This window comes from Suricata suricatta, chromosome 13 (assembly GCF_006229205.1).
Source record: "Suricata suricatta isolate VVHF042 chromosome 13, meerkat_22Aug2017_6uvM2_HiC, whole genome shotgun sequence".
Classification (NCBI taxonomy): Eukaryota; Metazoa; Chordata; class Mammalia; order Carnivora; family Herpestidae; genus Suricata; species Suricata suricatta.
This window is the reverse complement of record NC_043712.1, coordinates 86,730,588-86,756,741: the sequence shown is the minus strand read 5'-3', so window position 1 is coordinate 86,756,741 and position 26,154 is coordinate 86,730,588. Positions and strand designations below refer to the sequence as shown.

The following is a 26,154-nucleotide window of genomic DNA, read 5'->3' as shown; positions in this document are numbered from 1 at the left end:
TTTCTGGCGCCTGGCCCCGCCCCAGGCCCCGCCCTCTCACCCCCTCTCCACGCCCAGGCCGGGCGACGGAGCCTTCCAGGTGCCTCGGTCCGGGCCTCCCCAGCCTGGCCCGCGGGGTTGAGGCTCAACCAGCAAAGGCTGGAGGAAGTAGTTTTCCCAGCTGTGGAATGCTTTAGGGGACCGAGTTCCAAAAGAACTCCTCGCTCCCCTGGGATACGCCCTCGGGCCAGGCTAGCTGCGAAGGGCAGCTGAAACGTTTGAGCTCACGTTTGGCCTGCAAGGTAGCAGTTCTGCCCGGGACTCCCTTTTCCCCATGTGTGTGAGAGCCACAGGTTGTCCCTTACACGTGCCTCTGAGTCTCCTCAGTGCTTGCTGCGCGGAGCTCGGGCAGGGGGTGAGAACAGCAGGCGGAGTCCACGTCCTGGTAAGGCTCCGCGGTCTAGACAAAACGGGCTCAGCCAAGCCATCTGCCGAGGCGGGCCTGAGCGTACAGGGCTCTCCCCTCGGCCGCAAACGCAGAACGACGATTCCACGTGTGGGTGTTCATCAGAGCAGTCTGAAATGTTCTCCTACCTGGTTTTTATCAGATCTGAGCCAAGACAAGGCGGGCTTAGGGTTACTGTTGGGAACGGATGCTGCGGTGCGCACACTCCCACTGCCAACGCACGTTCCTGCTCCAGCTCGGCCACATGTTTGCATCCTGAGCGAAACATCGTTCCGTGTTCTACCTTCAGCCCTGCCCAGAGTGCCAAGAGTAGGCCGGTTGGGCTCCATTGGTGCATCTGTGTGGGCACCTTTTACTCTATTTTCTGTAAATGCCACTTGTGAAATTTCTCTTGAGCCATAGGACAAGGAAAAACTGCTTCCTCTTGTATCTTTCCTCTTCCCTTTTTTTTTTTTAGGATTACCTTGATCAATTTATTTTATTTATGGGATCTCTCATGTATGTGTAAAAGTTGTATATGATTTTAAAATGTGCATCTAAAAGTTCTTTTGGTAAGCATAAAAAATCCTAAGTAATAAAAAGTTCATCTTTCCCTTTTCTGACACTCATGTTCACTTGATGCTAAGAAACTCAAGCTTTTTATTTATAGCTCTGCTGTTGGAATTATTGCAGCTGTCTAAATTATTGTACACCTTTATTAGATGCTAATTATCTTGATATCTTTATGTTGGCTCATCAACAGATTATAAATTCACATACAAGTGTTCCAGAACCCCTGACATAGTGCTGTTTAAAATAACATAACCTTGGGGCGCCCGGGTGGCTCAGCTGGTTGAGAGTCCGACTCCTGACCTCAGCTCAGGTCGTGATGTCTCAGTAGTGAGGCTGAGTCCTGTGTCAGGCTCTGCACAGACCACGTGGAGCCTGCTTGGGACTCTCCCTGTCTCTCTGCCCCTCCCCCGCTCTCTCTCTCTCAAAACAAATAAATAAACTTTAAAATAATATAACCACATACAAACTTCCATTTGTAAAACAGATGAGTCACAGGAAGCAGAGGGCAGGGAAAAGAGTCAAGGATACTGTAGTAATCTTGTATGGCAGCAGGTGGTAACTACACTTATTGTCGTGAGCTCTTGTGATTCATATAATTGCCAAATAACTGTATTTTACACCTGAAACTAACATCACATTTTTTAAAAGACAGATAAAAAAATTTTAATTGAGTGCTATGATGCTTACTAAAATATTACTCAAGAAAGAAGCAAGTAGGGGCCCCTGGGTGGCTCAATTGGTTAAGTGTCTGACTGCAGCTCAGATCATGGTCTTGTGGCTCGTGAGTTCAAGCCCCACATCAGGGTCTGTGCTGACAGCTCAGAGGCTGGAGCCTGCTTTGGATTCTGTGTCGTCTCTGTCTCTCTGTCTCTCTCGCTCTCAGTAGATAAGAACTACTGTTTGGTTGCTGTAAAGAGCTATGCAGTCCATCTTCTGCCACAATAACTGAATCTAATCATCTAGGAGATTTCATTGTAGACGCAGGGATGTTATACACCGGACTGGCCGCACTGCACAGCCCGGAGGACCTAGTCAGTGGGACTGCGGTAGGGCTGGGTGCTGACAGATGGCAGCTACACTGTGGTGGGCAGGGCATAAGGTACGGAACACAACATAGAGACTCTAGCGCCTTCCTGAACGGCTGTGACTCTGGTTCTCAGTGCAAGCAGTCGGGTGGACGCCCCAATCACCGCCCATTACAACGTGTCGGGTCACACAGACTTGGCTTTAGATCCAGTCTGGATAATCACTTCACTTTGAGACAGTCATGAGTTATCTGAAGACTCTGTGCTTCCATTTCTCCACTTGTAAGAGAGCTAGTATGATATCTGTTTCCCCTCACGAGTTCTTTAACTCCAATTTCTTCATCTATAAAACGGGTGGGATTGTGCCCACATTATAGGCCTGATGAACGAAGCATACAAAGCCTTTGGCACCAGGAAATGAGAAGATAATAGATAATATTAACTACCATTTATCAACTTTCTTCTTAGTCCATTTCAGACATTTAGATATGTTATTTTACTCTGTGTCCAGACAGCTTTGAAGTTGGTATTGTTACCCCCATTTTGCAGATGAGGGTGCTGAGATTAAGTTACTTAATCAAACTCATGAAGCTGGAATTTGATCCTTGATATATGTGACTCCAACCCCCTGTTCTTTTTTTTTTTTTTTAATGTTTTTTACTTTTGAGAGATAGCGCGAGCAGGGGAGGGGCAGAGAGAGAGAGGGAGACACAGAATCTGAAGCAGGCTCCAGGCTCTGAGCTGTCAGCACAGACCCCGATGTGGGGCTCAAGCCCACGAACCATGAGATCATGACCTGAGCCGAAGTCAGACGCTTAACCAACTGAGCCACCCAGGCACCCCATAACCCCCGTGTTCTTAATCACTGTGGTGCCCGGACTCTCTGTAAATAAGAAGGAGGCCAATGAAATTTAATTCCCTTTTGTTCCTTTCTATTTTTCAGCAAAAGGTGTGAATCAGAAGCAAAACGTGAGCCAAGAACAATGAGCATCAGTTTGGGAGAGGAAGGTAGGACTGGAGTTTTAGGTATTGTTACTATTACTTACCGTCTGTCCGTAGGATTGGGACCCTTGCCTCCAGCAAGCTCACAGCTAAAGGTCTCTTTGATTTGCCACACCCTTGACATTTTCCCGAGGCTTACTTCTATATAATATTAAATGTGTGTGATTCGGGGTGGCCAACCCTGAGCTCTTAGAACACAGCCAGCCCTGAACGGCAGAAGCCAGACCTTCTAGAACACAGCCTGTTGCAAAGAACATAGGTGTCCCCAGTTGAAATGCAATGGTTGCCAGCATGTTACCAGCCACAGGTGGAGAGACAAACCTCTTTTAGCAAAAGCTATGTGAAGAACAGAGAAGAACGCTGGACTTTTTGAAAATGAGAGTATATTTTAAAACTATCTTGCTTGAGGGGCACCTCGGTGGCTCAGTCAGTTGGGCGTCTGACTTCAGCTCAGGTCACGATCTCACAGTTTGTGGGTTCAAGCCCCACATCCTATCCTCTGTCCCCCTCGGTCTCTCCAGCCCTCCTCCGCTTGTGCTCTCTCAAAACTAAATAAAACATTACAAAGAAAAGCTATCTTGCCTGAAGTAATTGACAAGAAAGCAGTATATTAGCGTAAAGGCTGGGCCCCTGTATCCGAGACCCATGAGTGTGATGGCTTGGACAGGAACGGTCACAGGCCAGGCGTGTTAGATCGATCTGCGTCCTTCAGCGTGGGCTTTCACCTCTGCGTGTAACGTGGCTGCTCCCCGGCCCCAGCAAGACAGGAGACACCACGGGATGTGTCGTCAGCTCTAGGGTTGGCACCTGTCCCTTTCCTCCTTTCCACAGGTCACACCTGGCCGCAAAGTGCGCCTAAAAATATATCCTTACGTTGGGCAACCGTCTACACAGCTGCAATTGTACTACTATGTCCAAAGGGGATTGCAGATCGTCAGGAACACAATCTGCCACAGAGTCTGTTGATTTTCACTTTTAAGCCAAAATATTGGTGAATCCTGAGATAAAGGTTCACCAGCCCTTAAAACATGAAGGTTTCACAAGAAGCGCCTAGAACTGCACCCTGAAGACCTCTTTCGACACAAGCTCCCTGGCAACAGATGCTGTTACATCTTCAGGGCTGAAGATATAACATAAAAGGCAGTATGAGAAGCTGTGTATGCAATCGCAGCCCCGTTGAAAGGATCTTCCTCTAGGGGACACATGGATCCACCTGTAATCTACATGTTCTGTGATACAAAACATGAGAAACTATTTCCAAACTCTGTATCACATAGATAGGAAGATGATAGAAAATATCCACATATGATTGTCCTCAAGGTAGGATGGTTGTGTAATTTTAATATAAACTCCACCGTAGCAGGCGTCCGCACGGAGTGGTGACACCCAGGCTTTTCTTTCCAGGAAGCAACGTCACTCCTGCCGGAACGGCTCAGGTGGCTTCGTGCCCGAACAACTGAGCCCCATCCGCCGCGTGACACAGCTTATATGTTCTCTACCTCTTTGTCTCCCATATATGGTCACACACAGACACGCGGTCTGGTTACGTGGTCTTGCGTTACAGGGTCGTGAGGGATGTTGTCACATACACATGTAGCCAGGTTGCCTTGGGTTGTTCTTTTCCTTAGGGAGGGGACCCTACCACACTTCAAGTATTAAATAGGCATTGTAAGTATTTATTACTTTAAGGCACAAAAAATGGTCACAGTACATTCCAAGGGGGGGTGCAAAAATTTTGTGCATGCTTTTGTCCCAAAATACAAATCACAACAGCCCCTCTGAATTTCTTCGGGTCTCTTTCTAATGCTTTCAAGTAGCCTTGTTTTTCAAGGGTTCTCTAAGTCTCCAGCGTGGATCTCCTCTCCAGAAGCTCTCCCTTCCCCACCTAACCTGAGCACTCGCCTCCAAGAGGGAGGGATTGAATGACAAACCCAGAAAACCCATGTCTCGAGTCTTGGAGGGTGCCAGTAGGCCTCACCCAAGGACATGTCCCCACAGTAACCATATGTAGGGGACACCCTCTGAAGAGGCCTCGTGACCAGACACTGCGCTCCACCTCCTACCAAGATTTTGTGGCTTCACTTGTAAGTACCGATGATGACCACGTGTGCCTATGAGCTCTCTCTGCCTACGAGGCAAAAGATAGGTGCACAAACAGGGAAACTGAGGCTTTCAGTCACTGAAGTTACACAGCTGTGTGTTACAGAGAGAAGGCACAAACACTCGACTCTGGAATCTGAGTTGTCCGTTGTTACCTTGTATCATCTGCTTCTGTCAAGTGACCATCCGGCCTCTGCCCACCCATCCCACCCCCACTCCCCGCTGTGGGGGACTTGGCCAAACTCCTCTGTTATCCTCTCCTTTGGAAAGTTTACCCTCTGCACCAGGTTCTCAGATACGCCTCTGTCTCCTGCCAACCCCATAGCTTCCAGCTGTGTGTGCGCTCACACACACAAACATACGTGCACACGTGCACCAGGCTCTGAAGATAACAGGCCATGATGGGGGCCGGGAGGGATGGGGACACTGGGGGGTGACAGAGGATACATGGCTTCTTTTGAGGTAATGGACACATTTTAAAATTGACTAGCGATGGTTGCATAACTCTGAGAATATCCTAAAACCATTGAATCACACATTTTTCTTTTTAATTTACTTACTTATTGAGAGAGAGAGCAAGTGGGCAAGGAGCAGAGAGAAAGGAAGGGAGAAAATCCCAAGCAGGATCAGAGCTATCAGCACAGAGCCTGACACAGGGCTTGAACCCATGAACTATGAGATCCTGACCTGAGCCAAAACCAAGAGTCAGGCATTTAACTGAGCCACCCACATGATAACGGATGAATTGTATGAGAATTATGTCTCAATAAAAACTGGAGGTGGATTACGGCTTCTCCAAGATACAGCTGATTCTATATCTGAGACAGAGACAACACAAGGCGAGTCCAGAATACCTTGTGCCAGAGCACAGTAGGTGCTCCACGCCTGGCAGAGGTGAGAACGATCCCTCTGGCCAAATCTGGGGCACATGGAGCGTCAGTAGGAATAATGCCAGTAATGGATACCGACATTTGGGGGTTTTTTAAGTCAGCGAACAATTAAGTAAACGTCTGGCAGAGAGCGGAGGCCAGTCTCTCCTGCTGGAGTGGGAGAATACAGACAAGCCGGCGGGGGCTTGCTGCTAGGGTCATCCATGTGATAAGGCAGTGGTGCTAGAGACAAAGGTGTCAACTCATGTGTAGCTTAGTGTAGATGCAGATGATTGCAATAGAAATATTGAGATAAGTGCGTATGCATTGGTTAGTATGGACACATCTACGTCTTTGCTGTCAGCTGAGATGACCCAGGAGCAAGGGCAGCCGAGTAGCAATGAGCACACTTAGTCCCCGGAGCTTGGCTTCTAATACCATTCTTCGGTAAAAGTGCTCCTTGGAGAAAAGACTCTTTTTAGGACGGGACATTATAGAGCATATACAAGATGAGCCTGAAGGATGTTGTTGAGCCAGAAAAGCCAGAAAGTGCTAAACAAAACAAGTCAGAAATACCCACAATCATGGGACTATGTCAGAGAGACTCAGAAACCGAGCGAAAGACCTCCCCAGTGGCCAGGTCTGGAACAAGTGGGAACAAAATAAATAAATAAATAGTGTAGGACTATAAACCAAAGTGGAAAGTAAGAGTTCGTAAATCCCACTGATATAAATAAGTGATTGAGTAAACAAATGGGAGAGAAGAGACGAATCTCCGAAGCAGAATCCAAATCACTTGCAGTGCTCACTTCGGCAGCACTTATACCAAATCTTACACGGACACTCGGCCCTTGAGGAGGAGGAGAGCGGGCGCTATTTCAGCGTGGGCTGCCCACTTCCTCTCTGTTCTGCTGTTAGACCCGTCCAGTGGGGTTTGTTAAACTCCAGAGCTATGGATTGCTGAGATTTCTTATTTGATCACTTATTCTGAGCACATTTCCACTTAAAATTTGGAGCATGTTTATAATAGCTGTGTGTCTGCTAATTTAAACATCTGGGTCATCTTGAGGTCTGTCACCAAAGTTTACATTTTCTCTTGTGCAGAAGCTCTGGAAAGTATGGTTTACGGACACCTGAGGTTCCACAACATTCTTTCTGGGGGACTTCAAGGTCATCACTATTTCCATAATAATCCTAAAATGTTATCTATTTCAATATGTTGACATTTGCAATGATGGTGCGAAAGCAGTTGTCAAAAAACGCACAGAGCCTGACGCAGGGCTTGAACCCATGAACTATGAGATCCTGACCTGAGCCAAAACCAAGAGTCAGGCATTTAACTGACTGAGCCACCCATGTACCCCTGAATTATACATTTTAAATGGATGAATTGTATGAGAATAATGTCTCAATAAAAACTAGAAGTGGATTACAGCTTGATCACATCATGATCCCATGATTTGTGGGTTCAAGCCCATGTCAAAAAAATGACTGGCATGTTAGCATGAATCAAGACAGTAGCACTACACTGTACTATTGGCTACTTACTTAAGAATTTCTTTGATGGGGCACCTGGGTTGCTCAGTTGGTTGATCATCCGACTTCAGCTCAGGTCGTGATCTCATGGTTCGGGAGTTTGAGCCCCGCCCCCCCATCAGGCTCCCTGCTGTCAGTCTTTCTGTGCAGAACCCACTTCAGATCTTCTGTCCCCCTCTCTCTGCCCCTCCCCCACTTGTACTCTCCCAACAAATAAATACATGTTTTTTAAAAAGTTTCTTTGATAAAGCCAGATAATTAGTTTCTTTAAATCTCAACCTTTGCATACACATCTTTATAATATTCTTGTAACAAGATGTGACTCATGCATGAGTCACTTCTGCTGCATAATGAAGCAGACAGAAAAAGTACCTGTGTGGTTAATTCAGCAGAACTAGCTGATTCTTTCATAAAATATCATTTCTAATTGAAAGAGCTTGTGGCTTCTGGGTGGCTCAGTCAATTAAGCATCCAATTCCTGATTTCGGCTCACGTCATGATCCCATGATTTGTGGGTTCAAGCCCCATGTCAACCTCTTCTCTGTCAGCACAGAGCATACTTGGGATTCTCTCTTTCCCTCTGATTCTGCCCCTTCCCCACTTGTGCTCTCTCTCAAAATAAATAAATAAATAAACATTAAAAAGAAAGAACAATAGGTAGTCCCACTGTTCTCTCAAAATTTAGTATTTGATAAGTATTTTCTTTAAAAAGTCATGTGAGTATATAACTTCACATAAAGTGACAATATTTTTTGCCTATAATAAAACTTGAAATTTTAAGTGAAAATTGGAATTTTGAAATACTTGTGTCCACTATCATGAGCATAAGAGTTCCCTGATACTTAAAGATTAACCTGATGAGATCAGAAGTGATATTAGTGAGTTAGTATTTTTTTATATTGAACTATGTAGTATGCCAATATTTGAAAGATCAACATAATTCAATGAGTCAGTATTTTATAAATGGCCAAAGCTAATGCTGTAAATTGTGCATGGATAAAAGATTCCCATTCAAAGTACAGTGTAAAATAATGGATTCTAATATAATAGAATGTGAAATACAACAGACTATCATATAGCTTCAAATTTCACATTTTAACAAACATTCAAGAAACTAGCACTTGTCAAATTTTAGTATAGTGTGAAAGAAAAATATCTACAATTATCTGGAAAGGCTATTAAAATATTCCTATCTTTCCAACTGTGGGAGACACATTATCTTCATAACCTAAACAAAACCAAAATACTGCAATAGATTGAATGTAGAAACAAGTATGAGAATCTTGCTAACCTTCCACTGAGACAGACATTAAAGAAATTTGAAAAAAATACAAATAATGCCACTCTTTTCGGTCTTGTTTCTGTTTTGGAAAATAATAGTTATTTTTCATGAAAGTGGGTCATTGATGTTAACATACAAGACATTAATTCTTGTTTTTTTGATTAATAAATATTCATCAGTTTTAATTTCTAATGTAAATATCAATAGATGTAATATTCATAACAAAATCCTGTTAGGATCCTCAGTAATTTTTGAAAAAATTTCAAAAAGTTTGAGAGATACTGCTTATAATATGGGTCATATTTTTCTGTTTATTCGTGTGTATAATAATTTTGGATTATATTCTGGACATTGTGTGATAGATTTTAGACTCTGGATTCTATTGTTCCCCTGAATAGTATGATTATTTCGTTTTAGCAGGTGGTTAAGTTATCTGAACACAAACTCAGCCTCTCTCACAGTGAGCAGTTCCTGAGATCTCTTGTTGGTTCTTTTAGCCTTAGCTGGGTTGTTTGGAATTAGCCACGCCTGCGCATCAGGGGCCAGCCAGAGATTCGCGCAGCATTGACACGTGTAACTGGAGCACCTGCTCCGTAGCTCCGTCCTCTCTGAGATTTTGCCCCGTATTTTCTGGCTCTTGTGGTTGCCCCAAAGTTTCTCTTCTGGTATCTCGATGAGTACATCTGCCTATATTTTAGTTTTAGCCTCCATGAATAGCATACACTGAGGCTCATCCTCAGGCAAAAAGCTGTAGAGAGTCCTCAGGGCTATACCTTTCTTGCATCTGTCATTCCCCTCCAGTCCCTTCCTGCGCTTCCCTCTGTGGTGAGGTCGCATGGTGGTTCTGTAAATTTTGTCCCGTAGGAGTTAACTCTGCCATCACCAGGACAGAATCCAAGCAAAGGCAGAAATGACTCCGTTGTACTTCTGAGGGGGAAAAAATGTTTCCTGTATTTGCTATCACAATACCGAGGATCTTTTGGCAAGTTCCTTAGAAAATAGAGTCAGCAGGGAAGAGAGACTTTTCTCATTCCTCTTGTACATTTTTTTTTTACCATTTACATTTTAAAAATAATATTTAGTTATTCTTTGCCCATTTTAAAACTACTTTTAAAAAAAGGAGGAGGGGCACCTGGGTAGCTCAGTTGGTTAAGCGTTCGGCTTTGGCTCAGGTAATGATCTCACAGTTCATGGGTTCGAACCCCACATCAGGCTCTGTGCTGACAGCTAGCTCAGAGCCTGGAGTCTGCTTTGGATTCTGTGTCTCTCTCTCTGGCCCTCTCTTGCTCACACTGTCTCTCTCTCTCTCTCTCTCTCTCTCAAAAATAAATAAAAACATTAAAAAAATTTTAAAATAAAATAAAATAAAAATAAAGGAAGAGAAGTTGAAAAGATATTGCAGAGGGGTACCAGGGTAGCTCAGTCCATTGAGCATCTGACTCGTGATTTTGTCTCAGGTCGTGATGGTTTGAGTCCCCCGTCAGGCCCCATGCTGACAGTGTGGAGCCTGCTTGAGGGTCTCTCTCCTTCTCTCTTAGCTGCTCCTCTGTTCTCTCTCTCCCTCTCTCAAAATACATAAATAAACTTTAAGCTATATATATTGCAGAAACTACGATCACTTTTTCAGGTAACAGCATGGCAAGACCATGACCTCTGGATTCAAACTACATGGGTTTCACCCTCCTGAGCCCTCTGTCGTTAGCAGCGTGAGCTTGAGCAATGGGTCTTCACCTGCAACATGGGGAAATAGTATTATTTACTCCCTACAATTATTTGAGGATTAACTGAGATTATATTTGTAATGCACTTGGTACTGTATATTATAAACATCTTGTAAATACTAGTTATTATTATAATTACTTTTAAGAGACAGTTTCTTTAGCATTGAGCCCTGATCGCTAAGACAATATACATAGACATAGGATAAAAAATATTAGGACTTCTCTTATATTTTACCATTTTCTGTAACTTTTATTTGAGCATTTTTGTGTGTACAGACATGGAATTATATGCTTAAAATGTTTTACCCTACTATTCTTGATGGCATGTGTGATTAAAAAAAAAAGAGACTATTGGCTCAGAGGCTTCATCAAAACCCAGAAGCATATTTATATTCTCCAAGAAGCATTTTCATTCTGAAAATGAAGCTTCTGTCATTGGAGACCACAAACTATCTTTAAATCATTAATTATTTTAAGTTTGGCCGCCTGTCCTGGGGGATGGGCATATCCCTGCTTTGGACTGTGGTCCCAAAAGCCAGCGGGCTGCATTTATCCGCAGCCCAGCAGTTAATGAGAGTTCCGTTGTCAGCCCCCCAGACTGAGAGCAGCGTGCTGGCTGGGGTGCTTAGTTTATATTAAGCAACTGAATTTATAAATAATTCAGGAAATGAGACAGACCTTGTTAGAACAAGCAGCATTCCTATAGCTGTGTCCAAGAGCAAAAGTATGCATGTCATCTCATCTGAAGTCACTTGAGAATTCCGTATCTCCAAATTAGAAAGCCCAGTCAAGTTCAGTTGGGGCTTGGGAGACATGGAAGGGAGAACTCTTGACTTTCGATCCCCATTAATTAACAACAGCGCGACCCTCTGTGTTTCCCCGCACATTTGTCACGTGTTACGTCTACAAATGGCTTCCACTCAGGAGGTTGATGCAGAGTCCATGCCACGGTGGAGACTTGGCCTTTTTTCTAAATGCAGGCAGTGGTAGAGTTCAGGAGAAAAGAGAGACAACGTCAAGGCTCTGCTGGCGGTGATAATCACATTGAGAGACAAAGAGAAGGAGAAAGTCCCCAAATATCAGACTCATCAAACCAATCATTTTTTAAACAATTGAGATGTCTCCTTCTACTAGATTGCTGGGGTCCAGAGCCCAAAGGCGGGGCAGTGCAGTCCGGAATCCCTTGTGACTGATGTCAGCTTCATGACAGTCTAGCATAACCAAGCAAATGTCCTGGAATCTTCTGGCCTTTGGAGCCACATGTCATTGTCAGCCCCAAAGAGAAAGCCACTTTTATTTCCTATTAAATAAGAGAGTAAGGACATGTATTTTTAACAGGCATGTCCCTGTAACGCTAGGGGAGCCTGGGTTAATTACGGGAAATATGACCCAGAGCCACATACCAAGTTTTGCTATTTGGGGTTAGGCACTCTTCTGTTTCTAGTGCGTAGGCCAGGATGGATTTCTGAATTATGTTGGGGAAGGCCTGTGGCTCTTCGGGACCAGCACCTAATTACTGCTGGGTTGTAAGATCCGGGAGAGTCGTCCCTTGGACATCATACTGGCCATAGTATCCCAGGGTCCCTTGCAATGCCTGACTCAAATTAGATGCTTGAAAATATTTGTTCTTCTTGAACAAATGAAAATAAGGTCAGTGGCTTTCCATGAAGTCAGAATGAAGACTAACCCCGTGCCCCCTAAATTACTTCTTAATTTTAGAAGTATCTCAAGATCCAACACCTGGCTTTTAAAATTTCTTTTTATTTTTTAAATTTATTTTTGAGAGAGAGACAGAGCATGAGCAGGGGAAGGGCAGAGAGAGACAGGGAGGCACAGAATCCACAGCAGGCTTCAGGCTCTGAGCTGTCAGCACAGAGCCTGACGTGGGGCTCAAACTCATGAGCCCTAAGATCATGACCTGAGCCAAAGTCTGATGCTTACCTGACTGAGCCACCCAGGCACACCACCCCCCAACATTTGGCTTTTAAACTAGAATTGTAGAGTATATAGTATTGATCTGTTACTGTTATAATAATTCTCAAAGCTTAATTATAAATAATTAAATTGTCATTTCTTTAATTATAACCTTTTTTAAACATTTCCATCTTCAATGGGGTCCATGAATTAAATGACAATATTTAAAGATACTTTTAGATGTCGGAGATATCTACACATTCTAAGCTATTTTTTTAGTTAAAAGATTATTTCAACTTTTTTACTTTATATATCACAGATTGGTGCACCCAAAAGTATATGTGAAAAACTTAAGTGCTATGATCAGTATATTCTCTGCAAGCGATGTGGTATTCATTTAATAATGTAAGCTTTCATAGTAAGATTGAGTTGCCCAGAAAGTTCTACTAGAATTTTGTTGCTACAAAATGCAACAATTAATCATTTCATCCTTATCAACATTATGTGTGCAAGCAGAACACGGGGTTCCCGTACCCAGTCAGACACCACTGACATCGTTGATACTACGAATGACTTTCCACTCTCAAGTATTGGGTGAGTTTGCAAAGCTGTTGGGCAATTCACACCTTACGCCAGTCATTCTCAGCCCCTAGATGAACAACAGAATTACCTAGGAAGCTTAACTAATAATGATAATAATAATAATACACATGTCTATACCGTCAGCTCTTCCTAAATAGAGTACTGGACATGGTATTTTTGTCCCTTGGGAAGTCTGTTTGGTATATGGTACCATTTTGTATTGAGGTTCTTTTTTTCCCCACTTCTAGAAAACCCTAGTTCTGATGTGTAGTTTATGAAGCCACTTGTAAGTAATAAGGCTGAATAGCTCTGATTAGTCCATGGTATTTAGTCAGAATCGAGAAGAGTGGAATCCTCCGTTTGGGTATCTGGACTCAATGATGGTCCAGAGGGAAGGAACTTAGGATCCATAAGGATATGACAAATGCCCAGGACCTTTGGTTTCTTTTGTACAGTATGTATTATAGTCGCCACCAAATTACAAGGGTTTTGTATCTAAGAACAGACATCAATTCTCGAGCAGTTTTGCCTCAGTCATTACACATGAACCCAAGAATCTTCTGTTCAACCTGAAAAGCAAACAGCAATTGAAACACGTTGATGACATTTTAACACCACGTAAGTAACTACTTTCTCTTGTTTGAGCTGCCAGTTTTGTTTCCATTGTGGACCTAGATCAGGGTAGGGCAATATCAAAAGACAGTGGGTCATCAGACATTTACTCACATCAAGATATGAACATATATCAGAGTTTTCTAAAGATAAGGAATTATTTTTTTAATGTTTATTCATTTTTGAAAGACAGAGACAGTATGAGTGGGGGAGGGGCAGAGAGAGAGGGAGACACATGATCTGAAGCAGCTCCAGGCTCTGAGTGGTCAGCACAGAGCTCGACGTGGGGCCCAAACTCACACAACGGGAGATCATGACCTAGGCTGAAGTCAGATGCTTACCTGACTGAGCCACCCAGGCGCCCCAAGAAATTATTAAAAACCAGAAAAGCAAGGTTTAAATTAAGCAGATTGGTGAGTAAATCTAGCTTTTTAAAAATGAGGAACTTTTGTTTAAAATAATTCAAGATGGGACACGTGGGTACCTCAGTCGGTTAAGTATCCAACTCTTGATTTCAGCTCAGGTCTTGAGCTCACAGTTTATGGGTTCAAGCCCTGCGTCAGGCTCTGGTCTGACAGTGTGGAGTCTGCTAGGGATTCTCTCCCTCTGTCTCTATTCCTCCCCCACTTGTGCTCTCTCTGTCTCAAAATAAATAAATAAACTTAATAATACAAATAAAATAATTCAAGAAATCAGGACTATACACAGAACAGCCTCCTGAAACTCTGCTCTTCAATCGGTAAGAGTAAACTCTGGGGTTGGGTCCTCTCCAGGAGACAAAGGACTCTTGTTGTTTCCTGTTTTCTTTAGAGCACGCTGTATATTCAAGGATCAAGGTAGTATTTATCTGAACTGTTTGTTCTCTGGATCATTTATAAGCTTTTTCAGTCAAACACATTTTAACATGCATGTTTATTTAAATACACACAAATGCATGTACATGTAATCAGGTAACAATTTTAAGTCTCAATTTCAGTCTTTTAAAACAACTTAACAGTAGCAAATTGTAGGGTAACAGGCAATATATCTCCCACCTAGATGTACTATCTTCACTGGAACTTCACAAAAAGCAAGTATGCATTAATAGAGTGATCGATCATTTTTGTATTCTGTATTTATGTATTCTAATCACCAAAGATTCCAGGCGACAATGTTATTCATTAACTTAATATTAGTCCAGGTGTCAAAATCAAAAGGCCTCAAAAATTGTACCTAAAGTGTAATATAATCCTCAATTTTAAAAAGAAAGAGATGATGTGTAAAAATCGTATGGGTGACTCAGTCAGGTAAGCGTCTGGCTTCTGGTCTCCACGCAGGTCCTGAGCTCACAGTTCGTGGGATGGAGCCCCACATCAGGCTCTGCACTGACAGTACGGAGCCTGCTTGGGATTCTCTCCCTCCTTCTCTCTCTGCCCCTCCCCCACATGCTCTCTCAAAATAAGTAAACTTTTAAAAAATAGCTTAAAAAATCACATGCAGATAACAGAAGTAAAATAACCAAGTTAAAATGCTTTGCATTATTTTTTGGAGTTTACAAAAACCCACTATCTTTATAAAACAGTAGTTATTCCTTAATTTAGTTAAACACACATTTTTATATTTTCATGCTTGAAAATACTGTGTGTAAAGAATAATTGAATAATTTATCTGACCCACAAAACCAACAGAGGAAATTCATAAGGTTAAAATAATGAGGTTAGGGGCACCTGGGTGACTCAGTCAGTTAAATGCTGATTCTGGATTTCTGCTCAGGTCATGATCTCACAGTTCATGAGTTCAAGCCCCACATCAGGCTTTGTGCTGTCAGCAAGGAGCCTGCTTGGGATTCTCTCTCTCTCTCCCCTCCCCTGCTTGTGCACTCTCTCTCTCTGTCTCTCTCTCTCTCTCTCTCTCTCTCTCTCTCTCAAAAATAAATAAACTTTAAAAAGATAAAATAATAAGGTCAGAGAGATACACATTATTTTTTAACTCAGAATTGCCAAACTGATACAATTTGTCCAAGAATTCATGTAAAACACCAATATCACTCCTGCAGTTTTTAAAACAAATTACACACCTCTACACTCACCAATCAAATTTTTGAACCTGTTTAACTTATGTCTAACAGCATTGATTTTTAAAAGAGCTTCTTCTGCAATTTGGTCAGCCCAGGCATGCAGAGCCTTAATTACTGTGACGGCTTCCCTCCTGGCCACGTTCATCAGAGAGAGCTTTATCTTGAAACACCAGCACCCTGAAAACCTTAGGAGTTTATTTTATTAGGCCATTAGGCACCCTATTTTTTTGTTTTTGTGCTCTGACCTATTTTTTATTTAATTTTAAGCTTTGTTTATGATTTATTATTGAAGTGTAGTCGACATGCAGTGTTAATATTAGCTTCGGGTATGCAGCACAGTGATTCAACCATTCTCTCCGTGACTCAGCGCTCCTCAGGATCGATGTGGTCACCATCTGGCACCGGATAAGGTCATTCCGATCTCATGGACTCTGTTCCCTGTCCCTGTGATGCGTTTATTCTACAACTGGAAGGGGGTTCCGCTTAGCCTGCCCTCACCTCTCTCACCCACCCTCTGCCTGCCTCCTCTCTGGCAACCGCCGTATTTAAGAGTCTGTCTGTTTTTTCATTTGCTTCTTTGTTCCTTTGTTTTGTTTTTTATTTTTTCCTTATTTTTTAATATTTATTTTAGAGAGAGAGAGAGAGAGAGAGAGAGCGAACGCAAGTGAGCAGGGGCAGGAGAGGAGGAGACACAGAATCTGAAGCAGGCTCCAGGCTCTGAGCTGTCAGCACAGAGCCCGACACAGGGCTCAAACTCATAAACCGCAAGATCATGACCTGAGCCGAGTCGGACACTTAACCGACTGAGCCACCCAGGCGCCCCTGTTTTGTTTTTTAGATTGCACATTTTGTGTTGCAGATGTCAGGCTTTCATTCTTTTTTATGGCTGAGTAATATTCCTGTGTGTGTGTGTGTTTGTGTGTGTGTGTGTGTGTGTGTGTGTGTGTGTGTGTGCGTGCACCAACTCTTTATTCATTCATCTATCGAAGGACATCTGGTTTCTTCCATATTTTGACTATTGTAAATAATGTTGCAACGACCATAAGGTTGCCTGAATCTTTTTGGATTACTGTTTTTGTTTTCTTTGAGTAAATGCCCAGTAGTGGAATTACTGAATCATAGGATATTTCTATTTTTAATTTTTCTAAGTTTACTTATTTTTGAAAGAGAGAGACAGAGCACAAGCAGGGGAGGGGCAGAGAGAGAGGGAGAGAGAGAACCCCAAGCAGGGTCCTCACTGTCAGTGCTGAGCCCAAAGCAGGGCTCGAACCCACAAACTGTGAGATCATGACCTGAGCTGAAATCAAGAGTCTGACACTTAATCAGCTTAGACATGCAGGCATCCCCACTATTTTTAATTTTTTAAGGAGCCTCCATACTGTTTTCCCCAGTGGCTGCACTGATCTAAATTCCTATTTTTAATTGGTGCTTCTTAATTCTCTATAGACCATGTGAGTCCAAGGGACTTCCTGTAGCTCCCACACGGAGAGAAGGGGGAGCAGAACCCACCTCCCCAGCCCCCCACCTCATCCCCCACCCCCAGGTGCACGAGCCCATCGGGTGCCGTCGCTGGAGAGACGAGGCTGGGTGGCTGGCACTGCAGGTCTGGGGGGACGGCGCGCTGACCCCCAGTGCGCATCCGTGTCCGTGCTCCTTCGCTCCTGTGGCACCTGCCCGTGGCCCGACCGCCATCGAAGGCTGCATTCCTCTCCTCTCCTAGTGGCGTCTGTCCCCTGACGTGTGAGAGGCTCCCTCGCTCGGACCTGTGAAAGTGGCTTCCTTGTTAACAGACTGGGTCTTTGTTCAGTCTTCATCATCAAAGAATTTCTTCATCGGTGTTCTCAAGTGTCCGGAACACAGTTTGCTATTTTCTGTGAGATAATGTGTTCTTGTCCAACTGGTGTGCTTGCCTCCTGAGTCCCTTCACTCCAGACAGTTGCTTTACAATAGGAGTTGGGCCATATCCCACCCGTCTCTTGGAAATGTTGTGGTCTTTACTTGTATTGCTCTACCCTGTTGCCAACAACTTCTCAGTTTATTTTGTTTGTTTTTAGTTTCTTAGACTGAGAGAGAGCCCAAGCAGGGGAGGGGCAGAGGGAAAGAAAGAGAGAATCTTAAGCAGGCTCCACGCCCAGCCCAGAGCCCAACAAAAGGCTCAATCCCACGACCCTGGGATCATGACCTGAGCCAAAACCAAGAGTTGGACACTCAACTGACTGAGCCACCGGGCACCCCGGCTTCTCAGATTATAGTCCGTCAGTTTGCAGACCAAATTTTATACCACTTGGTATTGTCTAGGGCTCTGTGTAAAATACATTGCAATTATGTCTTCACTTGTAGCTTGGAACGTGGCCAATTTGTAATCTCCCCAACCGCTGGTTGGCATGGTCTTGTAGTGGTAGGTGAAGAATGGGGGCCTTCCCCGCGACCCAGGGGTCAGCGCCCCACGAGGACAGGGAGGGCCAAGGCCCGGGGCATCCCCTCCAGGCACCCCCCCATCCACGTTTGTCACCGCCAGCAAGCCCCCTCCGAGGACGTTGATCTTGCCACAGGAATGGCGTGCTGCGGGTTCCGGGCCAGCCTGCTCGGTGCTCCGCCTCTTCACGTTACAGGGGCCTTGGGCCCCCCAGGTCTGGGTGGGGGTACATCACGCCCCCGCACTAGCGGTCGTCAGTGATCCTGACTACTTCCCAGTTATTTCTCAATCTGTCGTAACGCCCAACGTGCTGTCAGAGTGCACACGTGTGTGTGTGCAGGCGCGTGTGCATGAAGTTGGTATCTATTTAGATCCAGACTGGAACACATTTGCAACCCCAAAACCTGCTTGCCGACATGCAGCAGGGATAAGAGAGCATCCTTATCAAAGACAGCAACTTGGAAAGGACGGGCCCACGGGATGGGGGGGGCTCACAGAGCTCGCCCACGGGCCGTTCGCTGCTGGGGGCCCGTTCCAGGCTCCTGGGTCGGTCCGCAGCCTCGCAGAGGGGCTGCCAGAGGCGAGGACACGTGTCTCCACACCTTTATGCGCCGCTGGCTTTGCGTGGTCGTCTTGTCCTGCAGACGGCGAGCCGTTATCTCCTACATAACGTCGGCTCCCAGAACCCTCTTCTGATGATGCCCGAAGGTTCTGTTGCTGCTTGGCGGATCCGATTGTTTTCCCCTCGGCCACTTTCCATACTTTTTCTTCCAGGTCTGTAGTAAGTGACAGAGTGTGGTGTTTTCGTTTGTTTGCTTTTATGATCAATTAATCCCCAAAGTTTCCCAAGAAAGAGGAAAAAACAAAAGAATAAGAAACCACTACAGCCCTATTAGGATGATTAGGAGATAAAACCCCGATGACCCCAGGTGCCAACAAGGATGGGGGCAGCTGGAAGCCCATGACCCCGGGGTGCAGGACGGAGCGCACGCCCCCAGGAGGGGGGCTCGACCATGTCCCAGAGTTCACCGCACACTTACTGGATGGCCTGGCAGTCCCACCCCGGGGATTTGGCCCTCAAGAAATAAAATGCTCTGGGGCATCTGGGGGGCTCAGTCGGTTAAGTGTCCGACTTCGGCTCAGGTCATGATCTCACGGTTCGTGGGTTCGAGCCCTGCATTGGGCTCTGTGCTGACAGCTAGCTCAGAGCCTGGAGCCTGTTTCGGATTCTGTGTCTCCTCTCTCTCTCTGACCCTTCCCTGCTCACTCTGTCTCTCTCTTTCTCTCAAAAATAAATAAAAACATTTAAAAAAACAAAAAAGAAAGAAAGAAACAATCTGTTCACACAGAAACTTGTAGAAGAATAACCGTCGAACACGATACCCAGTGTCCTTCAACGCAAGACGGGGGGCGGGGGGCGGGGAGCAGCGTTCCCCGGGACCCTGCCGGCAGTGAGAACACACCCACACGGACGCAGGGCTCCGGGTGTCACGTGTGACGTGTCTCTTTGTCAGACGTTCTTGGGAAGACAGAACGGCGGTGACCGATGGCTCAGACGGAGCAGGGTCTTTTTCTCTCTTGCTCTGTTAACTCATTATATTTTCCTAAGATGTCATCAAGCTGTTTACTTCTTTAAGAGTCACCTGGGGTAAGCCCACGGTTTTGTGATGGGTGACAGGCCATGAGCAGTGTTTTTGGGTGTGCAGGCCATACTCTGTGCCGTGGACCATGGCGGGTCTCTCTCTGCCCCCAGGCAGAGTGGGGGCCGGGGGGGGGGTCCCAAGAGCCGTCTGGGCTCAGCCCCCAGAGGGGCAGGGCCGCTCAGCTGGCCTCCGGGCTTGCCCGCCGTCCTCGCAGCCCACCAACCCCGGGGACACCTCCTTCGGCTGTGGGTTTTCTCCGTTCTTTTCTCTTTAGATTTGACCAGGCTTCCATGGAGTTTTCGCCCTGGATTTATTTCCTAACCTCTTGCTTAAAGCCTTTTTACTGCTGGACACGTCAGTTTTCTCAGAGTCTCCTAGGTTGGAGGTTTTCCTTTTAAATATTACTTTCATGTCAGAGGGCATTTCTGCAGCGTAACCCACAGCGTAACCTTGACTTTCCCGAGCACTTGGCTGAGGTTGGTCCCATCTTCATCCCAGCTGGACGCCCAGTCAGGTGGCCCAGGCAGGCGGACCCAGACATCTCAGCCCAGCAGGACGAATTCAGCCGCTCCAAACACTTAGTCAAGTCAGTTAAAACACACAGGGAGGGGCAAGGTGAAAAAAATAGGGTTCACTAATGGACTCAGGGCAAGGTGCAAGCTGGTGGGAGGGGGTTCACTCCCCGGATCCTGGGCACCTGTGTGTGTGTGTCTGTCTTTGCTGCACTATCCACGCCAGCCTCGTGGCTACAAGCGCCAGACTGACGCTTGAGTGAGGAGACCCCATCGGGGGAGGTGCCCGCAGCCGGCCTTCCCTGTCGCTGTCACTGCGCCGGCCAGCTCGCTGCTGTGAGCAGCTCCGGGTTACATCTGCGGTTTTCAGTGGAGGGCACGGAGGGCCAGACGGGGGTCGGATGAAAACCTCGTGAATACTTAGATCACAAATGGCAGGTACGTCTGAGTCTTTCCGTCCCCTCTCTGTCCATGTTTGCACACACATGCTTTGCTTGCGGACTCCCTGGAGTTAAACAAATCCTAGGGATGCTGCCGATGGCCGTCCCTCTACGTGCTGATACCTATCCAACCGACTTCTGTCCCCTTTCTTGTTTTCTCGTCTTCTACAGCACTCTTGGCTAGTCACCATCCAGACGGGGGAAAAAAAAAGCGCTACGCACCCCCCCCAGCCTGTTGAGAGAAGGGTGTGGGGGTGGGAGATTAAACGCCCAGATTTGTTATCAAGGCCTTTCCTCTCTTACTCTGATCCCTGGTAACAGGGCTGTTCGCAGCTGTGGTTTCCCGCCTGCCGCCACATGGGCTTCCTGGTACCAGGCTCCCGACAAGGCGGACTTCCTCAATCACGGACAGCCGGAGCCGCTCCGAGAATGCTCACTCCGATGGCCACCCCGTCACTGGGGGGCCTGGCCCCCTACGACCCGAGGCGTGGAGGAGCAGAGAAAGCCCACGTCTGCAGATGGGTGCAAAAAGAAGTGGCTAAGCCACCGACCCTTGGTCCCTTTTCCCCAGATGACCAATCAGACTCTTCTTGCTGTAAAGTGACCTGTGGGAACTGTTGTTAGGTACATACTGGAAAGCACTAACCAGGTCCAGAAACAGAGCGTTGCCATCCAATCTAGAAGTTTCTTCTGCTCGTCCCCTCCTGCCTTCAGTAACCACGGCAGTAACAGAGCCGGCATCCTGACTTTGAGGGCAACCAATCAGACGAGCCCCTTTTCCTCCGTGGAGCAAGGCAAGAGTGGAGGGGCCAGCGTGTCACTCCAGTGAGGTCCGTCCACGTGGAACCGGAGGAGCGACGTCAGGGCGTGCTTGCTTCCAACCTCCGGCCTGTAGTCACCGGGGAATCTTCTCCAAGTACCTTGTTCCTGTGTGGTATCTTGTTGATTGCTGTTGCTGTTTAAGGATTGCTTTCATCACCTTAAAATAACACTAAAATCCTGATTTTTGACACTCAAAATAGCTCCAGCTTTCTTCTTAATAGTAAGAGTCGTAAACACCCTCATCTTCATAAACGTGTAGGTACCAGGCAGAGTTCTCCCCCTTTTGGGAGAGATGCACTCAGTCTTTGCCTGGGCTGTTACTGGGCAGGATGCTTTGAGATGGGAAGATGACATTTATTTGCTTTCACCCTCAAAGTCACCATTTCTTAAACTTTTTTTTTCCCTTGGCAGAGTATCTACACAAGAAACAAAGTTAATATGATCAAGAAAGTTAAGTTCAAAGAAAAACCAAATAGGTTTCAAATCAGCTGAATATCATACATATATACATTTATATCCATTTGAAAGTAACTGGATACGTACCTAAATTACTTAATCATTTTGGTGTAGCAGTGGAAAGCAGCTCAGAGGCTGTGTTATCTAAACTCTTTATTTTTATGGGGGAAGGAAAGTGAAATCCAGAGAACCTGATTCTTGTCAGCCAGAATAAATTTTAGAAACAGGACCGAGTCCTGACTCTTCCCACTGTATCAAAATATTTACTCGAACAGCACAGAGCTGGCTCCAGTGTCACAGGGAAGACATCAACATGCAGAAGTCTCCGTGAGCCGCTGCCGGCGATATAGAGACTCATTTTCAAAGAAAATCATTACTTGGACCTTTCATTGTAAAAAAATTTTATTGTAAAATATTGTATTGATTTTAGTGTAAAACCAACCTGTCACCTAGCTTTAATACTTATCGACTGTATCAGTCAGGAAAGACTGTGTTATACCTCAGTAACAAACGATCTCAGTGGCCTTACAGCAGTTTGTAAAGCAGCAGCATTTATTGCTATCTGTCCAGCATAGGTTGGTGGGAAGGAGAGGGTCCTTGCTTGGGGACCTGGGTTGACAGAGCCTCCAGCATCAAGACAAGGGACGTCTGAGTGTGCCGTGGTGCAGGCCCCGAGCAGACCCGAGAGTCCGTGCAGATGATGATGCACTTGCCCTTGAAGTTGCTCATTACTTCTGCTCACATTCCATTGGCAGATCCGATGACCTGCCACTTCGGATGCGAACTTCTAGAACACGGGGACGTGTAATTCCCCAGGCCACCAGAAAGTAGGGGGGACTGGATGTTGGTGACCGTTAGTAATGTCTAATTATCTTCCGGGTGTTTCATTACTTTGTGTGTGTGTGTGAAACATTTTAATGTAAACCATAGACATGACATGTATCCCTAAATATTGTGCTGTGTATCTCTTTAAAGTAAAGACATCATGCGGTGCCTGGGTGGCTCAGTCGGTTAAGTGTCTCACTTCACCTCAGGCCTCACGGTCCTTGTGTTCAAGCCCATGTCGGGCTCTGACAGTGCAGAGCCTGCTTGGGATTCTCTCTCTCCCTTTTCTTTGCCCTCCCCTGCCCACATGCTTGCTCTCTCTCTCTCAAAAATAAACATTTAAAAAATGAAACTTTTGGGGCCCCTGGGGGGCTCAGTCGGGTGAGCGTCTGGCTTCGGCTCAGGTCATGATCTCACGGTTCGTGGGTTCGAGCCCCATGTCTGACTCTGTGCTGACAGCTCGGAGCCTGGAGCTGCTTTGGATTCGGTGTCTCCCTCTCTCTCTGACCCTCCCCTGCTCTCACTGTCTCTCTCTGTCTCTCAAAAATAAAAAAATTTTTAAAAAATGAAACTTCTACTTTCTAGTCACATGGTCATCATCATACCAAACCAAATGAATAATGCCCCAGAATCTCCAATATCGAGTCGTAGTTCAGCTTTCCAATTGTCCCAGGACTTGCTTTTTGTGTACATACCAGCTCCAATTAGGGACTGTGCACTGCATTACCATGTCTAGGATAATCTCTCTTCATAAAACACGGACCCCTGCTGTGCACCCCCAGGCCCTGGTTCCACGACCCTGGCTTTCTGAAGGGACAGTTACACTGTATACGGAATGCGGCTGTAAGTGTGAGTGTCCTGATTTCGTCTGTCTCCTGTATCCTGGATTTGTCCATAACCCGGACAGCAGATAGAAAGGCTTCATTCAACTCCAGCTAACGCTGTTGGACGAGGGCACTTCCTAAGCACTAGCATGAAGTTCATGTGGCTCCAGGAAGGAGTCAGTGCTGCGGACACTGACCACCAGCGGTTCCTCCATCGCGGGCTGCACGTGCCCCTGCCAGCAACAAGGGGTCTGGACAGTGATGTTTTGGCACCACGTCAGTTCCCCACTAAGCCTCCAAGAAAAACATTTTAAGAAGCAATGTCCATTTCCACTTGCAACGCTTCCAGGCAGTGACATTGCAAATAAATACAGAGAAGTGACAAAAAGTAAGCAAGTCAGTGTAGAAAATTGGCTATTGGAATGTCGGAAGTTAGCAAGGGGGGCATCTGAGTCCTAGTTAAAATGGCTCTACTGGGGCATCTGGGAGGCTCAGCTGGTTGAGCCTCCGACTTCGGCTCAGGTCATGCTCTCACATTTGTGTGTTCGAGCCCCATGTCAGGCTCTGTGCTAACAGCTCAGAGCCTGGAGCCTGCTTCGGATTCTGTGTCTCCCTGTCTCTCTGCCCCTCCTCCTCTCATGCTCTGTCTCTCTCTGTCTCAAAAATAAATAAAACATTTTAAATTTTTTAAAAAATATGGCTCTCCTTCCAGGGTTCTCCTGTGGTTCCAGGGGCTGTGACACCGAGGCGTCTGGGCTGTGCCCCTCCCCCTCCAGCTTCTCCTTAGGGATGCCTTCCTGCCCCTTAGTGTGGATACTGGGTGGGTGCTGTCCTAGCTGCTGCCCTGTCTGCCCGCCCCTGACGCGCCCTCTTGGGATGATGCCACCCACATCCGTGGCTTCAGCTGCAGTCTACATGCTGTGAGTCATAAATCTCAGTATATTTGTTAGGACCAGTAGGACACACATGTATTTAGAAATACAGACTTGTGTATCTATGCATGACATATATGCATATCTCATATTTGGGGGAGAGGGATTGAGAGAGAGACTTATTATAAGGATTGGCTCACGCAATTATGGAGATGTCCCAAGATCTGCTGTATCCAAGCTGGAGACCCAGGAGCCCATGGGGTACGTTCCAGTCCAAGTCCAAAGGCCTGAGAGGGAAGCCGATGGTCGAATTTCCAGCCCAAGGGCAGATCATATCCCAGTGCAAGCAGTCAGACAGAGAGAACAAATTCTCCCTTTCCCTCTTGGAGTTCTATTCAGGCTTCTGTGGGTGGCTGAGGCCCACCCACATGGGGAGGGCAACCTGCTTTATCCAGTCCACTTACTCAGATGTTAATCTGTGCAGAAACACACTCACAGACACACTCAGAAATGTCATTTAGCCCAACGCCTGGGCGCCCTGGGATCCGGAAAGTTGAGTCGTAAAGTCAAGCTCCACACGCGGTGCACCGGACCACTCGACTAACTAATATGGCTGCTCCTCCATGCTCAACGTGTTGAAAATAATGTGGAGTTGCACAGCTCAACTCTGCGCTTCGGGTCTTTCCAAGCACACCTCCTTTACGTTGTGCGCAACTGTGCAGGTGTTTCTCTCCAGCTTCTTATCGCTGTTAGGGAAAACACGAACGAAAAGAATCTCCCGAGTGTTAAACTTGGCTTGATCTGACCGTCTGAGCAGCTCTTCTCCGCCGCGTGGATGACCATCTCCTCCCTCCACACCTGGCGTGGAGGTGACAGGTGTCTAGAAGTCATGGCAGACCAAAGCGTGAGGGTGGCGGGGGCAGGCTCTCCGCGCACCTGCGGCTTTACTGTGTTTCGTCTGGGTCCCCCCCCTGACCTCCTGAGTTCCTTCTTGGGGGAAAGGAAAAGAACAGGATTGGGCACAGAACAGAATGTCGGGATGCCAGGGGCAGCCACGCCTGGATGAGGCTACCTGGCTGTGGGCTGCCCATCTCTTCTAAATTATAATGAAGTTGAAGAGAAGAAAAGGCTAAATAACCCCAAAACCCCAAAAGAAAGGTGATCGGGGTGTCAAAGGGATGCAGTAACATGCTTCCTGCATTTTCGTGTCTTCTCAGCATCTTTCCTACCAAATGACGAGTCGGCCAGGTTTTGACTGAAGTAAAACAAATTCGAGGCAGAGGCCGTCTATGTTATCTGTGCCTTTCTCCCCCACACAGAAAACATCTTAGCAATTTCTTTTCTTTACGAAGGTAAAGATTCCAACTCCGTCTAGAGGATCTCTTCTTAAACAACATGACCTCACGTGGAATGTTTTACATGTATCTATTCAGACTTTAATGAAAACGGCTACCATTGAGTCAGTATGATCTTTGTTTTATTTCTTTATTTTATTTTTAAATTGAGAGAGAGAGAGAGAGTGAGCGCATAAGCAGGGGAGAAGGGCGGAGGGAGAGAAGGAGAGAGCCTGAAGCAGGCTCCACCCTCAGCAGGGAGCCCGACGCCGGGCTGGATCCCATGAGCCTGGGATCAGCGCCTGATCCAACGT

At 46.1% G+C, this 26,154-nt stretch overlaps 1 long non-coding RNA gene across 1 annotated transcript in view; it reads left to right on the top strand.

Moving 5' to 3' along the window:
- Window positions 1–212: 212 nt before the first annotated feature.
- The window catches only part of LOC115276578, a 34,773-nt gene continuing 8,831 nt past the window's right edge, over window positions 213–26,154 (top strand). The window contains exons 1-2 of the long non-coding RNA XR_003902005.1: window positions 213–281; window positions 2,966–3,030. This is a non-coding gene — a long non-coding RNA (uncharacterized LOC115276578). The remainder of the gene's footprint in view (window positions 282–2,965; window positions 3,031–26,154) is intronic.